General features: G+C 33.0%; 1 long non-coding RNA gene across 1 annotated transcript; it reads left to right on the forward strand.

Moving 5' to 3' along the window:
- The first annotated feature begins 8,077 nt into the window (after window positions 1–8,077).
- On the forward strand, window positions 8,078–9,548 carry LOC125493177 (uncharacterized). The gene is made up of 2 exons (XR_008967609.1): window positions 8,078–9,070; window positions 9,270–9,548. It is a non-coding gene; the product is annotated as an uncharacterized LOC125493177 (long non-coding RNA).
- Window positions 9,549–16,566: the final 7,018 nt, after the last annotated feature.

Here is a 16,566-nt window from a genome sequence, read left to right on the forward strand (position 1 = left end):
TAAGTTCAACCAAGTCAGTTTCGAGTCGGGCCTTAAACGAGCTCGAGCCGAGCCTCACATTCAAAGACACGAGCTCAAGCCGATCTCCATCTTTGAGGCTCGACGAGCCTCGAGCTCGAGCCGAGCCTTGTTTTCGAAACTCGAGTTTGAGTCGAGCTTAACACTATTCGGGCTCGGCTCATTCCCAACCCTAAAGAGAATATAAGCAAGATGTGATAGCTCAATGGAGTATTGGTCCTGTTCTAGGGTTTTTTCAAGGTTTATATCATCTTGCCTACAATAAGATAGGAAATTTATTTTCTTGGGTGTACCTTGCAAACTAGTAGTCTAGTAAAAGTAGGTCATTGCGTCATCTATCTTTCCTAATGAAAAAAACATACATAAGAGAATAGCTAAACGATTATTGTGTCATGTGGAGTTGTGGACTGTGGTCATACATACAACTCTCTCACAATTTCATTCATAATCTCTTATATAGTCCGTGGCTCCAAATCTTGTGTTGCTCCTATAGTTCTATTATTAACTTAAGTACAATCTAATTGACATGGTTCTGTCTGTCCCATTAACCAAATGCTTCCTCTGTTTCTTTCTAATTGTTTCATTGTGGTATGCACAATAACTCAGGCAAGCAATGCCATTTTCAAGTGTTTTGGACAGTATTTTTGATCCATTTAATGTAAAATAATGCAGAGCGGTGAAAAGGTGATTTTTTTGGTGGAAAAAGATAAAAATAAATATAATAGTATTATTTTTTGGTTGGGACAAATACCTAATAAAAGTTTAAACAATGTAACAATTAAAAAAATAATTTTTTAAGAAAAATATAGCAATAAGAAAACGGAGAAAGTAACACACTTATGTCTTATGACTTATGAGTAATTACTAGACTCGATTACTGCCTTATTGATTTGCATTATGCATTTATCTCCCCAAAACACAAGTGTATAAAATCTATAAGTATAAAGTAGAGAAATATGGAAAAGAAATTTAAAAAAGAATGGAAGTAGTAGTATAAGGAGTGAACATACAATAATATATAAAGTAGGGATTCGTACAAAATGCAATGGTGCGAGGGGTAGAAGTGAGCAGACAAGTTATGGCGTGAGAACAGTAAAAGACCAAGGCGTATTAATGATAAAGTGTACCCTCGTACCCGTCAATTCGTCATGACATTTCTTTTCCTGGAATTTCCCCCACAGCCAGCCCAGAATCCAGATGCTGCTGTACCTGCTGAGTCCTGAGTGGGGGACTATTTCCATTTGGAAAATATTACCAGTACTAGTATGAATAATTAATAAGTATAAGTATTTTTTATTATAACCAGTAATTTAAAAGTTATGATGAACAGAAGCAAATGTGATTTTATCATAACCCATACTTATTTCCATGCTCCTCACTCCTCATTGCCTAGAAGAAAATGAATTTGAAGAGAAAAAACAGGTGTCATGAGTTTAGATTTCAGAGTGATTTGCTAGGGCCTAGAAGTGGTGCATCAAAGAAAGCTTTTAAAAAATATGTTTCCAAAAGTCGATCTAAATTGAATGAGCTTACATGGAGATATGAGAATGGTTATTTCCTATACAATAAGTAGATGTTGGTTCAAAACAGAATATGCAATGAACATGAAAAAAGTAATTGATTTGACAATCAATGTATATTCCCTTGTTTCTAGTGTACAAATGGAAAATGCAAAAAGTGATTAATTTGACAGTTACTGTTCACCATTAATTTTCTCCTCTTTCCATGTTTAATGATTTCGTTTTTTAAATTTCGTCCTCTAGTTACAAATTTTTTTTTTTTTTTTGGGTTGCAAGTATAAAAAGTGAAAAAATACCATTGGCCACCCTTTTGAGAGCAACGGGGACAAATCTGAAGAAATATTTGAACCTCTACTTTGAGTGTATGCTATTGTTCATTGTGTGTTATCATATTGTTCACTATATATCACAAGGATTGTACTTCGGATGTTTGATATTGTTCATTATGTGTTATTGGCGATTTTATGGGGCTGCATGATGGTATTTGATTTGAACAATTGACTTACATTGTTAATCTTTCTGTTTTACAATAATGGACTTCCATTGAACATATGAACTATATTGTTATTTTTATGAACATGCAAACAAACTGTGGTTACTTCTTATTATTTACATTGTTGTATATTAAGTGAAATTGATTGTACATTACTAGGGTAAAGGTACAAATGATAGACTATGGTTGTTCATTAAAATTCGATATATGTACAATGACACTAACAATCCCACAAGTGAGAGTGAAACATTACATGCAACTAGGATGCCAAATGAATATTTTTATTCTATTATGTTTCTTTGTACATTCTTGGCTTCGCGGTTGTTCATTAACAAACTCAAAATGTACAATGACAGTCCACTAGTTGAAAGTAAACCAATTCCTAAAGCTGATGCTAAGTGAGTAATTTGTCATCTTTGTTTATTTGTACACTGGTGCATTGATATTTGTTCACTGATGAAATTCAATATGTACAATTACAGTCCCATACCTCATAGTGCTCCAGGTGCCACAATTCAAAGTGATGAAATTCAATATTTTCACTGGGTATGACTCAATAATGTACAATATTGCTTTATTGAATATTCACTGGTTATGACTCATTGTACAATATTATAGCAAGATTGTTCAATTTCTATGCTTGAATGTACAATGTTGTTATGACTGAATGTTCAAGGTATTTTATGAAGTTGATATTGTTCACTGTACTGGTTATAACTCAAAATATATACATTATTGTTTGATTGAATGTTCACTGGATATGCCTCAATGTACAAATGTTCTAGCAAGATTATTCAATTACTAAACCTGAATGTACAATGTTGTTATGACTGGATGTTCAATGTAGAGCTGACCTTGTTCTATGTACATTACAGTTGCTTTAATGTTCACTGTGTATGACTAAATGTACAAGGTAAGTACATGTGCATGCAACTGTAGGTGGAGCTAGTAATAAAAAAAAGGTACCACAACCAACGCAATAAGGATAAATCACAATAATGTACATTGATGGTAATTACTTTGATCACTTAAAAATACAAAATGTACACTCGTATATTATTGTACAGCAAATCATATGCATTTGTACATCAAAAAAATTGTTTCAACAAATAAGTACCAGAATTTCCTGGTAATTCATCTTCTTCTTTTTCTCCTCCATCACCAAAATCTCCCATTGCATTAGAAGAAATAACATTATAATTTAAATTCCATCATTTCCATTTATATCCCCCATTTTACAAATTGAGTACATAAAACATGCAAAGTTTTAAAAATACAAAACAGAAAATAAAATCAAATATCAACTTTTAGGAATTTATGATAGAAATGAATGAAAATCAGGGAGAAATAAGGGCATGTTCTCTTCATCATAAAACAGCTGAACTGAACTGATTGGAGCTGAATTGAATTAAATTGAATGTAATAAATATATAAATAATATTTAAACAATAATAATATGAATATTAAATAAAAATTATATTGATAAGTAATAATAATGAATAATAATAATAGTATTTTGGATATTTTTAAATGATAGTTATAAATAAATAATATTAATAATCATAAATTAATAATAATAATTAATGATAATAATGTAATTAATAATAATTATATTGTATTATTTGTATTAATATATTAATACTTGATGATGATATATACTAACAATAATATCTAAGAAGTAAATTAATATTACTATTTTAATATTTAGATTTAATAATATAATAATATTTAGTAATAAAAATAATGACTGGGTTGCACCGCGAAAATTACATCATAAACCATTTTGACGCGATTTGATTGGTTTATGGGCTAAAAAACGTGGGTTTATTTGTGCTTTGACCTAAACCATGTTCCTCCTAATAATAATAGTAATAATAATGAGTAAAGCTATAATAAAAAAATAATATATAGAAACAACAATAACAACAACAACAACAACAATAATAATAATAATAATAATAATAATAATAATAATAATAATAATAATAATAATAATGATGATAATAATAATAATAAGAGTAATTAGTAAAATAAATTATACTAACATAATAATAATATTTAACAAATTGGTTATAAAAGAGTGGAGCTGAACTGAACTAAACTGAACTGAACTGATTGGAGTTGAGCTGAACTGAACTGGACTGAATTGAATTGAATTAAATTAAATTGAATTAAATTGAATGTAATAAATATATAAATGATATTTAAATAATAATAATATGAATATTAAATAATAATTATAATGATAAGTAATAATAATGAATAATAATAATAATAGTGTTTTGGATATGTTTAAATGATAGTTATAGATAAATAATATTAATAATCATAAATTAATAATAACAATAATAATTAATGATAATTAATAATTATTATTTTATATTATTTGTATTAATATATTAACACTTGATGATGATATATATATAGTAACAATAATATCTAAGAAGTAAATTAATATTACTATTTTAATAATTATATTTAATAATATAATAATATCTAGTAATAAAAATAATGATTGGGTTGGATTGCGAATATTACATCATAAATCATTTTGACGCGATTTGATTGGTTTATGGGCTAAAAAACGTGGGTTTATTTGTGCTTTGACCTAAACCATGTTCCTCCTATTAATAATAGTAATAATAATGAATAAAGCTATAATAAACAAAATAATATATAGAAACAACAACAACAACAACAACAGCAACAATAATAATAATAATAATTAATAGTAATGATATAAAAATAAATAATAATAATAATAATAATAATAAGAGTAATTAGTAAAATAAATTATACCAACATAATAATAATATTTAACAAAATGGTTATAAAAGAACGGAGTTGAACTGAACTAAACTAAACTAAACTAATCTGAACTGATTGAAGTTGAACTGAACTGAACTGAATTGATTGGAGCTGAACTGAAAATAAGCTGGGGAGAACATGCCCTAAATGAAGAACAAAATAAATGAGAGAGAAAATTGAAATGGTTCTTGAAAAATAAATGAGAGAGACAGGGAGTGAACGAGTGAGTGATGTAAGCAACAAAGTACAATTTGAAATGGGGGAGCTGGCCCACTTTCAAAAAGACGGCAAAAAACCAGCCAAATTCGGGCTTACCCGGGGCTAAAAAATATTGTCCAAACCCCACCCTTCCAAAAAAATTCGGGCTCACCCGGGGTTAAATAAAATTGTCCAAATCCATGTATTTTTCGGATCGGGTTCACTTTGATCAGCTTTAAGATATGGTGATAGATGGATCAATAATGTTGTTGCTTTCCTAAGGGTGAGTTTATCCCTCAGTCTCAACTCCAAACTTCATATTGTGCCACATCAACTTTCCACTAATTTTTAATTCTAGAGACTCACTTCAAACTCATTCTAATTTTATACTTTATTCTTCATACTCTCTTCAGATTCACTCCACAAAAAAAAAAAAGAAGACACATGGCATTTTTTTACTAGCCAAAAAAAATCCTTTGCATGGCAAGAGTTTTGTGAAGAGTCTTGAATATCAAAACTCAACTCAAGACTCTGTCCAACACTTTACCCAAATTAAGTTGAGTCTTGCATACCTCAAGACTCCCTATATTCTCACCCTAACCTCAGTAGCTCGTCTCCAAAAGTTTTCAATCGAGCAACTACGTATGATTTAAATACTACCTTTGTTTTTTGTAGTTGCAACAAATGTCTTTCTGCACAAATATTAGGAAAAAGAAGAGAAAGTAAAATTTGACCCATTTGCCCATACTTTTTGCATATTGGAGAATGCTTACATATGGCTTTTCAAAAACAAAGTTTTATCTTTAAGAAATGAGATTTTTACGACTTTTATATCATATATTTTTGCAAGAAGTCACACATCCCGATACTACTCCCAATTAAGCACACTTAACTTTGGAGTAACTAAGAAAGTGAGCTCCCTAAAAGAAGTACGTATCTTGTTGGAAAATGAGTAACACGTAAAATCCTTAAAAGCAATCACGAGGGGTATTACATACACATCCACTTGAGGACAACAACGCCCTCGTTATGCATGAGAAATTCACATATTCAACCACAAGCCCACAAGGGTGCATGATTCGCCCTAACTTGGAAACTAGTCACATATTTGACGGCATACAGTGATATAGCCCTAGAATCGTCCTCCACTAGGTAACTAATATTGGATTAGTTATGCACACGTTCAACACATGATTGCAAGATTAGTATAATATTGTTTGTAACAACCGACCAATACAGAGTCGAGTCCATAGTGACCATTGTGCATCCAGGGCCAATAATTGTTCTTAATAACAACAAAATTTCTTCCAACGTATTTTGTGTCTCACTCATGCATGTGCACCTTGATATCTTCTCAGGTTGTCACCCATTCCAAGACAACTCCTACCCAATCACGCTTAACTTTGGAGTAATCAAAGACTTAAGCTTCTTAAAATAATCTTGTTGTAATAATATCCTACTAAATTATTATGTACTTTAAAACAATCATGAGGAGTATCACACTGTACATAATATATAAATTAAAACAACAAACCTTCTTCCCTTCAAAACAACAACAACAAGCCTTATAATCCTCTTTAAACATTCATGACTAACCAAGACATTTTATCTCTTCCCCAATCCTTAAAAACTGATATACCCATTTTTACTTAGGGGTTTTTTGTTCCCAACTGCTAAAATCTATTTCATTTTGAGTTGAGGAGTTTTGTGAATTAACGACAATAATAGGGGCCTTTGGGGGATAGTGTTAAAATCTATTATGTGAGTTTTGTTCTTTGATGTCTCTCTTTTCATCTAGTTTACAATTTCTTATCAACATCACAAAATTGAATTCAAAACTTATGTCCCATATCTTACACCCTTAAAAAGTTGGAAGTTGAGCACTATTCCTTTGAATAGTGTTCTGAGTCACAAAAGCATGAAAAACACTATTCCTAAGCCTTGGCAAATCTCAGCCCTCCATCTTTCCTTCCATCTCAACCGCACATTCCTTCCTTTCTTTCCTCTTCTTCACGTTTCTCAGTCTCTCTCCTACCATCCATCCCGTTCCTCTTCGAAACTAAAAAAATCGATGAAACCCTAGGTCGTCACCCTCATTCCACCAATGGCGATTTATCTGTTTCTCTCAGTTTTCATTCGACTATCTAGGGTTTGCTATTATCCATCAATGGCGAAAATCAAAGATACGGTTGAGGGTTTTAATGGTGTTTTTCGCCGACTACAATTAGGTATTTTTTCTCTCTTCCTATTTTTTTTTAAAGATCGGCACTCTCCTTCCATAAGCAGATTCTCTACAGTGTAAGACTGTTTCATTGACAATTGCTTCCTTCAGTGTGAATGTTATGAAACCGAATGCTCTACTAGGATGTAATTGGGCTTTGAAGAAACCTCACATAATTCTCATGGATTTCATAAATCGAAACTCGAATTTCTGAAAAATCGAAGGTATGTTTGCGAGTAATTCTTCATACAAGCTTTAAGATTGAACACTTGTATTTTTCACACTAATTTGAGTGAGAAATCGGAATTTAGAAGTTTAGCTTGAAAGGTTATGGAGTCCAACGACATTTTCATCTAATCCACTTTTACCAACATGACTCAGTAGTCTTCCAATTTTTGTTCTTTCAAAAATCAAAAACCAACCAAAAACAGGGAAAAGTAAGTGTCCAGAAAACCAAGTTTGAATCTTTAATGATGTATTTTAATTTTTTTCTGGGTGGGATATGATTATCATCTAAAAATCCTTACTCTAATTTCTCAACAAGGAACATGGTTGAAAGTTCAACTACACAATGTCTTAGTGGAAATAATGCTTGGTGGATACCTTGCCCAATAAAGATTTTTCCTCGTGTCACTTAATTTTTGACATGGAGATTAAATGCCTATGTATTTATGATGTAAATGAGCCATGATTATGGTGTTATAAAGGATGATCCGAATTGCTCCCACATACACGATTATCAATTCTTTACATTATAAAGGATGGCTTGATACTCTGCTGCAATTTCAATAAGAATGTGAAAAGGTTGGTGTAGGGGAATAGTGTAGGCCTCTCAACAGTTAAGCACTATCAGGAGAGCAGCATCCAATAGGCTGGACATCAAGGAAGTAGCCTGCAGTCATGTGCAAGCTTTAGCTATTGGTCTCCAGGAAACCAGATGAACTCTGCGATCTAATCTACTGAGTTAATTTTTTGAAAATTAATCAGCAATATTGATGCTGAGCAAGAGCAAAACATTATAAGTGCACCTACAAGGCAGCACATCTGATTTTTGCAATAATCTTCTTTTCACAAATCAAAAGTCAAAGAAATGTGGTTCTTGGGGGATATTGTTGGGGCCTTTTTGCTTATTTGAATAAATTATTTAGGCTGATATGAGATTTTTTTTTTATTCCCTTTTGACTCCTTAGTTGCATGGTCTGCAACACCTGCTCACATTTTTGTAACATTCTTGACAGTGCATCTGTTGTTGAAGATAGCTTTGAATATCTTGATGCCCCTATTGAGAGGATTGCTGGGGCCAATGTACCAATGCCTTACGCATCGAACCTTGAGAAAATGGCTCTACCACAGGTTTGTTTCATCATGTGTCATGTTTCTGTAATTTCATATGTACAAATGACTTTCAGCTTTTTTGTTTCTGTTAGTCATTTCAAAAGACATTTACTTAATTTCCTTAGACTATATGTTTCCGGGTATGGATATTGTTTGAGTTTTGACTTCTGTTTTATTTATTGGATTTATCAGATTGAAGACATTGTTCGTGTTGCAAAGCGTGCATACTATAGAGCAGTACCAATGGCGGCAGCAGCATAAGCTTTATCATATGTTTTGTTTTACTTTGAGGTAGTTTTCTTTGTTTTTTCTTGTAAATCTTTTTTTTTCATAAGTATTTTCCATCCTATATTACGTGGAATCGGGTATATATCCAACTATTTAAGTATCTGACTTGGCCATTTTATATAATAAAGTTCCATGATTTTGGCCCCGAATGAAGTGTGAAGTGTCGGGGATCCCACACAGGTTCTTGAGGTAAGATGAAGAGTTCAAGTAATGTAGCTTCCACCACACCCAAAAATTAGGTGGTTTGGGGAATTTCAGATTATATATTACCTCTGCTTTGATGCAACATTTTATTTTTTTAATCCACTCACCTAATAGGAAAATGTTGCATTTAAAAAAAGATCAAAGTATTGGATATGCTGATTTACATTGAACTCGTTCGATATAGGGTATTGTAAGGAATAATCTGTCTCGGATTTTCTTTGGGACGAGAATACAAGATGAAGAGCCTCTAAATCGCAAGGGTTATGTTAACAGGCCATATACAAGGTGCTCTTTAGATGCTATGTAGTCTTAAATTGCAGAGATTTTGTTCTTTATCTTCTGCAATACTATGTCAGGATATCTTTTGTGGTGCTGGCACAAATATGGTTCAGTTTTAGATTCAGTTATTTCTTTGCTGATGCAATGAGAATTGCTCTTATGATATCTTAACTTGGTTGATCCCTTTGCCATACTTCATTTGCACATTTTAGATTTAGTTATGGTGCACATTTTGGACTCCATTTGCAGCAATTTCGAGCCTTTAATATTCAGGATTCAGGAATTAAAATAGTAGACCACGATTTGGACGAATTCCAGTTTCTAATTCATTTTTTTTTGCAATTTGTGAGTTAGGCTCCTTCTTCTACAACAAGATGCAACAAGATCGACGTACTAAGGTTTTTGTTTCTCTCCTTTCTTTCCGTCTTCATTTCTTTTTTTTTTATTTTCTTTCTCTTCATTTTTGTGTGTCATCTTTTCTGAAATTTGAGTGTTTACGGAAGCTGTTTTTTCTCTCACTATTCTTTTTAGATCAACGCGGTAGTTGGTCAAATTGCCTTCTCCCAATTTCAAGAATATTTAGAGAAACGTTTTATGGGAGAATGAACTTTGTCGACGAGATTGGAACTCGAATTTCCCAAAAATCAAAGGTATGTTTACGAGTAAGTCTTCATACAAGCTTTTAAATTGTCACTTTCACACAAATTTGAGTGAGAAATCAGATTCTTCTTCATCCATTTCTTAAAAAATGTTTTCTAATCCTTCCCTAAAATGATGTAGAAGCGCTGTTCTATTCTTCTCGCAAGTCGCAGCTTTTTCTGCCATGATAGCATTATGCAGGTAAGAAAACCTTGTCGATTTAGATTTTTCAATGGCTTGATATTTCCTCATTAATGGTTCCTTTTCAATTTTAAATTTGATTAATTCCAAAGGCCTGATAATTCATGTTTTAGGGTTTCATTTAAGTTGAAAATGGGTAATTTCATTCTGTATACTTCAGCCTCTCGCACAATAATCGAGAAAACACCTTCCTTTCATCAATTCATGTCTCCTCCCAAATTTTCACTTCAATGTCTATTGTCACTTTTGCTTTGTGAACCTAGATAGGGACATCAATACAGAAATCTAACTATACAATCAACTAAATCAAAAATTGGATTTAGGGTGTTTTATAAATTCATAACTACAAGAGTTAGTAGACATGTTTTGCTTGGATTGGCCTGTTCTTTGCTCCATATTATAATTTTTGCAATTTGGGCTTTACTACACCTCGAGTTTCTGCAGTAAACTGATATATAGTGAAATACAAACAATGTGCTTTGTCACGCAATATTTTTCTGCTCTGGGGCTTTTCTTATATAGTGAAATACAAACAATGTGCTTTGTCACGCAATATTTTTCTGCTCTGGGGCTTTTCTTAAAGGTCTTGAAAGTTTGAATTTTGTTTGAAGTATCATAGAAACCATGAGATATGTCTGGGATATTTGATCTAGACTTTCTATATTGACATGATATGAAGTCTTGACCTTTCTATAGTGAAACGCTATGTAATATGTGATCAATAACGTAGATCAGGTTATTCTAGAGGAATCATAGGTGTGGCATGCAATATATGCTTGTTTGGCTAAATGGGACAGGAACAATATTTTGGACTCCATTTACTTTGTTATAGGTATTACGAAATGCTTATTTTGCAGTTAGTGATTTCATGGATTATCAAAAACTCTGCTATGTTTGCTGTGATGGTGATTTTTTTTGGTAAGGTTATGATTATATACTTCCTGCATTAGTTGCAATTGTGTTGGATTTTTGAATTCTTCAATATGAATTTTTTGATTATGGTTGTTTCCTAAGGAATAGCATAAAGGAGTATTTGATTGATTGCTTGCGTTTCGGATGGATGCTAAGTTTCAAGGATGATAGGTGTCTAGCGATACCTAGAACTTAAAGTCCAAGGATTCGGAGTTTACTAGGCATGATTGTTTTGTTAATGTCTTTGTGTGCTTGAATTCGTTTTTCATTGCTGAAACTGGATAAGTGCGTGGCATAATTGTCCTCAAGATAAGCTTAGTTACCTTGAGTTTTAGTTCCCTAACTCGTGGCATTCTAACTTCCTTTTTTAGTTTCTGTAGTTCGTATACTTGATTGATCATTCACTTGTGTGTTTTCTTGGATTGTTATTGGAAAAGTTTGGTGCAATATATATGAATGATTTGTTTAGTAGTAGTAGCGATGGAAGGCTGATGGTGAAGCATTTTTTGACTAATTTTGGGAATCATGACATCTTATATACATATGTGGTTCTTGTGCTAATGGTGATGTTCTATTTAGGTGTGTCATGAAGTAGATTCGACTTGCTCGACAAACTGACAGACTTCGCAGTTGTGCTCACCAAGAGGTCGGTTTTAGATGTACTTAATTTTTAAATATATTATTTTTAGTTTGCATTTCATTTGGTTCTTTGCTTTCTGCTATTATTGTAAACTATGAAATTCAAGCTTCGCTTAGAAAGCTTTTATTGGATATGAAAAGGATGGATAGTAATCGTAGTATGTTTGGTATATCTATGCCTTCAAGACTGGTTATCTTTAACCTTGAAGAATAATAGGAAATAATTTATGGTAGAACATAGCATGACATTCGAACAATGACAATTACCTCCTCCGTTCCTAAACTACAAAGGTTGCATATGAATGATAGATTTAAAAACATACCACTTTACAAATTAATGCAAGGACTATATATTGTACTTCCCTCTTTCTATTATAAAAAAATCCATAACTAAACATATTAGTGCTTCCAGAATATGGCTGTAACACAAAAAAATCGCAATTTTAGAAAAAAAACTAATCTGGCTGAAAGTGCTTATTAGAGTAACACACAAACTGAATCTAACCAGCTATCACTTATTATAGCATTAGCAAGTCTACTAGAACAGTAACACACAAACTGAATCTAACCAGCTATCACTTATTATAGCATTAGCAAGTCTACTAGAACAATATATAAACTTAAGCAAATACACAATCACATTATGGATGCTTTATTGTATATTGTGCTTGCGGCTAGAAAATCAAGGACATAAACATGGCACATGAGTGGGCAGTGAGGCAGTCCCTTTAGATCACTAAGGGAGTGAGATGAGTGCCCACACCCCTGGTCACACCACAACAATGCACACACACTGCATAGTGCAAACACAACCCTGCCCACCCCGTGCACATACAACCCTGCCCCCCACACCCTCCTCTACGTGAACCTGAAACTCCATATATATTTAGGCTTTCATGTGAACAGAATATGCTGATTATAGCCTCATTTGTGAAGCCTAATTTTGCAGGCTATATCCTAATTGATTTCCATACTCTAGATTTAATTGGTTTTCAGACACAAGCCTAATTTTTAGTTAAGATCCCTGAAAACATTTGTCGTGAGCTTCACTTTGAATCCAATGTGAAGCTATTTCCCCTGCAAACATCCTAATTGATTTCCAAACACAAGCCTAATTTTTACATCCTAATTTTACATGCCATGTTCACATGAAACTCTTTCAATGCCTTAATGGATATCTCTTGATTTAGGATGTGATATCCATATTTTACATGGTTATGCAAAACCTTAAATTACCATTACAATATTTTGGAATTACGAATACCACAAAACCACCCCTCCTACTTTCTCTACATTCCTCATTAGTGCAGCTCCTTTGAAATATATGATTGCAGACGAAAAAATTTCAAATCCGGGTAAGTTACCCATCTCTCCTTCAATGTATCTCTTGATTATCTACTTTAATTAATGTATGCTCGTATCTAAATTAAGACGTGATAGAAACTCATATCTAAATTAGAGAAGTTAGGATAAAACTAGGAAAATTGAGCTAGGAAGGAAGGAGGAAACATGACAAAATAGAAATAGTTTGGCTTTCGTAAAATGTCTAAAACTAATTAGAGAAAAAGATAGGTATCGAGGGAGGATATGGTAGAAGGAAAGAGAATGAAGAAGTTGGAGGTCTAGAATTACAAGAAGTTAAGGATTGAGGTATTACATAACTTAATTGTCATATGGTAATAATTGGTGGAGACCAGGGAAAAATAATCACCTAATAGTTTTGCATGATTAATGGGAGGCGTAAGAGATGGTCAAGATGAAAGGAATTATATTGGACATAGTTTTTGACGAATAGGATCATTATTAGATAGGTCGAATGCAGGGCCAATAATTTTGTAAAAAAGGTCCAGTAAAAAAAAGCAACTTTTTGTTTTGCTTTTACATGTGATGTATTCTCTCTTCAAGATATTAAGGCCTTAATGATTGTGTTATGTTACAGTGCTAATGATCTTACCGTGCAATCTGACCTCCGAGGTGGATATCTTGCTTTCACATTACAGGTAGTTTCCTTCAATTTTTGCTTATATGCTCTTAAAGTCTTTTTTTTGAACCTGCATGGATGGTTTCTCGTGTAGTCTACCTCAATTATGTACACAAATCCACATTTTTACGTGTGGAACCTGTAATGAATTGCAGTATGTTGAATTTTCCCCTAAAATTACTGCTTTTGAGCTAGATAGTCACTACGCTGAAAATAAATAAAGAAAATCGAGATAAAGAAAAACCACCTGCCGTCAAGGTCTAAAGGAGAAAGCCACCAATAGAGAAAAGCAAATGTCCATAAATAATTAGTAGAAAACAACGTTCGTATGCATAAAACATGATATATGTCATGGTATTTATAAACAAACCTATCTTAGCTTGCAAGATATTATCAAACTTTATACTTATATAGTTATATCTATAGCATATTTGTTTGGGTTAAGAAGCAGCATTAAGCAGAAGTTGACCAACCCATATATGCCAGGGTGGTAATATACTTGATGCTCTGGAATTTGAGATGTACTTAACTTTTCTTGTAGATGTTAAGTTTATTGTAATTTAGTGTAGGATTGACAGGGGATATGAGTGACCTGAGTCTTAGGATTGGTTGACTTGTAAAGGAGAGATTAGGTATTCAGAGAGATTTGAGGAAGAAACTTTATTTGCAATATTCTCAAGTTATGATTTGTTTAGGTGTCTAACAAACGCTGAGTGGCGATAAGTCAAAGCGTCAAACTAAAAATACAAGTTGAGCTGAGATGGGCTATATCTAAGTACTTTTTTTGATGGATAGTCTACATCTAAGTAGGGTACTGAAAATTTGGAAGCATATAGAAAGATCTTTAGCTTCATTTGAAAAAGTTATTTGCTGCTGGTCTTACTCGCGTGCATCTGCTACCAAGCTTCCACTTTGCTGAAGTTGATGATGACAAAAAGAATTGGAAAGTCGTAGGTGAGTGTATTTCTGCCTTCTTCTCTACAATTCGATGTTAACTTATGTAGATCACAATGGGTTCCTATTTGTTCTGGAGCAAGCATTGCTGAAATTGTGTTAGTGGACTTCAGAATAATTTGGTTGCTTGATCAGGCCCTAGCTGAAGTTCCCGTATACATATATAAAATAATTTTGAAAATGCTATGCAGAAGCTTTTTAATCTAACATGTGAGAGCAAGCATCTTCACATGTTTGAATGCTTTTAGTTCTTATAATTTCAATTTCTTTTAACTTTTGGATTAGAGCATGTACATTCGACACACCTCCGCTGATATACTTCTAGTTGGTATGTACCTTCCTGAGGTGTCGAATGTGATGTTGTACTGCTCATTTAAGTCAGACCTCTATCTTGCATGCTTTGTAATGTATCTATATTTGTCAAGCTCAAATGATTGCGGACATTGTGTCAAAACTGAACTTCCACAAGCCTTAGCTTGAGATAGAAATAACTTGGCCTTTTCCCTTCCACGTGATTACACAAGATCCTCTTTGTCTGTCTCTTATTATAATTTACTAATTAGAACTGAATCTTACTGTTAAAGTGATTTTGCTTATGAAAACTGATCTTTGTTAATGAAAGTGAATATTTACTTATCATAAAAGTTAACAAGGCTTTGGTCATCAATTCTAGGCTTTGAGTCTTTGACCAAATAAATGCTTTCCAGGATGCCGACTTCCTTTTTCTTGTCGATATTTTTGTTTTGTCGATATTTCTGTTAATAGATTTAATCACTAACATGCTCTTAATTTTGTCCCAGAGCATCGGTTTCAAGTTGTTCGTCCTTATTGATATCTGCAGAATTCAGGCCAAGAGTACCACTTGGTGGAGGACATAGTGTGAAGGAGTGCACTATTTACGTTTGCTCCTACTAAGGGACACATCCACTCAAGGTCTCTTGAGGCTGTCACTATCATTCAAGCGCCCACTACTTGCTCTAAACCGGCAATAATGGGCAGTGTGTTTGTCGGCTTTGTTACTTTATTTTTGCGATTAGTACAGTATAATTGTCTCAAATACATGTTGACCGATTATTTTGTACTATGCTTTTTTTGGGTTGAAAAATGGTATCTTGTCGTTAGTTTCTTATGTTGTCTAACACAAGTATATATGATTTTACGAAAATTATGTTTCTTAAAGATTGCTCCTAAAAGTCTATTAAAATCTCTAGCACTCATGTCCAATGCAAACAAATCACGAAAATTGTTGTTGGAAATTTCTTATGTAACGTAAATTATTACCTCATCATGACGTCGAATAATTTTGTAGTAACACCGTACTAGATTCACTAACCTGAAATACCATAGATATTGCTCCTGTATCATTGGTCTCGTGTTTGGTTATTTTAGAAGCTCTTAGTGTTGAATTTTATTTTGTTTTTTGAGATATATGTAATATCATAAAATCCGACCCAAAGCACTGAGAGCGAGACACTTTTGGCCGACAGACAAAAGTGGACAGCGGGTTCTAGCTCGTAGAGCGTATGCCCGATGCGCCCCGTAAATGGACTGTAAGGACATTGAAGGGGGAGCGGTTTCCCAGACCCCGACGTTAGGCCAGTGCTTTCGGCATTTGAACAAGCTTCTCTCGTGGTGGAGTGCAGACGAAGTTAATTTAAAATGACTTGCATGATTATGAACCAAAAATTATTGCCCGATCATGATGTAGAAGATAGTATAATTCTATTAAATATACCTTTCATTTACTAAGTTTTATTTTAGTATTATAATATTTGCTCTCTATTAGATACATAAACTTCATTTAACCGTTACCATTACGATATTTTGAGGGAGTATTAGATAAAAAATGAAGTTACCACAAGAAAAAATAATGTGC

Source organism: Beta vulgaris, chromosome 9 (genome assembly GCF_026745355.1).
Source record: "Beta vulgaris subsp. vulgaris cultivar EL10 chromosome 9, EL10.2, whole genome shotgun sequence".
NCBI lineage: Eukaryota > Viridiplantae > Streptophyta > Magnoliopsida > Caryophyllales > Amaranthaceae > Beta > Beta vulgaris.